Raw genomic sequence first — 2,023 nt, forward strand, 5'->3', positions numbered from 1 at the left:
TCTGCACACCCTGGGCCTCCTTCTCTCCAACCCCATCTCTTGCTGGTCACCCCTCACCCAAACTGCCCAGTCAGCTACCGCCTCAGGCCTTGGCACTGGCCATTCCCTCTACTGGGGGCCCTTCTCGGATGACTGTTCAGATGCTTCCCTCACGCTCCTTGGGTCTTTGGTGAAGAGTTCCTCCTCCAATCACCCTGCCTGAAACATCTCAATCCCCCCAATTGTGTGTTACTATCTATATTACATATTTACCTTGTGTATTGTCTGCCTTCCCTCACAAGAATATAAGCTCAATAAAAGTGGGGGTTATTGTCAGTTTTCTCCAATATGCATACCCAATGCTTGGTAAATAATCATTGAATGAATGGGAAAAGAGGAGGAGGAGACATTTCAGATGGTTCTTGAAGGACGAGGAGGTAAAACGTTTCCAATACTCACAGCTACACGTTGATATCAGCTTGTTCTTTCAGGGAAAAGGCCTAGAGGCTACATTTACTACTCTGGTCAATTTTCCACAATCCAGAACTCGACCCTCCATCTTTTGAAGACAGAAACCCAATTTGCACCTTCTCTAAGGAATTGGGCTTACAGTGACCAAATTATAATATCAGAAAACCCATTTACTTCCTTATAATTAAAAAAAAACAAAAAAACCCTGTTATTTGGAGGGGGAAAATCTATGCACATATGTAATCAGTACATTCACTCTCCCTGGCAAGAGCCACTTGGAAAATCAACACTGACCAAAAATAATAATGATATAATAAAATGAGTAATAATGAATGAAATAAGGACATGAAATCAAGAAAAAGTGAGAAGAAACAAATATGCAGTTGCCATCAGGTTACATGACCTAATGAACTAGAGGCCATTAGAATTCTCATGGTTGCAAGTGACAGAAAACCCAACCCACTGGCTTGAGCAAAAAGGCGATCTACTGGTTCATACAACTGAGAAAGCCGGAAGTAGAACTGACCCCAGGCATGACTTAACGTAAGAGCTCCAAGGGATTCAGTTTCTCTCTCTCCACCTCTTGTCTCTGCCTCCTCTTGGCTGATGCCATTCTCAGACAAAGTCTCCCTGCATGGTGACAAAGTGGCTCCAGCAGCTCCAGCCTCACATTCACAACTCTAAAACTAGTTAAGGACACAGCCTCTTTTCTAGTAGACCTGCAAAAGTCCTAAGATTCACACTGTAATCAGGAGGAATGAAGTTTGCTGATTAGCCTAGGCCCATCCTGTGCTCCACCCCTAAGTTGGGGTAGGACCGTGCCTAAAACATGTGGCCTTGGAATGAGGGAGGGTGAATCTCAAACATTAATGAGGGCTATAAATGAAAATGGGATGAGCAAAGAGTAGAAGAAAGAAATAAGAATTTCCCCCACAGCCTACAACTTACTATTACATGCTCTTGTCAACGGTGTTGGAACACTCACAGTTGGCTTATTATGCACCCAGCCTTCCCATTACACATACTATTGTCAATGGGTCTGCATGTCTACTGGCACGACTGCCCCTTCCCTGGCTAGTGCACAAAAACACACTCCTTCTTCTATGGCTCCTCTCCTGACCAGCCCCTGCTCACACAGTCAGTCAGTTACAACCAACACCTGCTGGTTGGGAATTCTCCGTTCTCTTTCCTGCAGATGACTGCATATTTATGCTCTAACCCCACGTAACTTGAGTCCTTTATGGGAAGAACAAACTTGTCCCCCATTGAGAACTGGGGGCACAGTCTGAGGCAACTCCTGCAGACACATTTTGTTTAAAATCTTAAGTTCTGGGGTACCTGGGTGGCTCAGTCGTTAAGCGTCTGCCTTCAGCTCAGGTCATGATCTCAGGGTCCTGGGATCGAGTCCCGCATCGGGCTCCCTGCTCCTCGGGAAGCCTGCTTCTCCCTCTCCCACTCCCCCTGCTTGTGTTCCCTCTCTTGCTGTGTCTATCTCTGGCAAATCAATAAATAAAATCTTTAAATAAATAAATAAATTAAATTAAAAAATAAAGTCTTAAGTTCTGCTTTAATT

The sequence above is a fragment of the Neomonachus schauinslandi genome, chromosome 9 (genome assembly GCF_002201575.2).
Source record: "Neomonachus schauinslandi chromosome 9, ASM220157v2, whole genome shotgun sequence".
In the NCBI taxonomy this organism is placed as follows: Eukaryota; Metazoa; Chordata; class Mammalia; order Carnivora; family Phocidae; genus Neomonachus; species Neomonachus schauinslandi.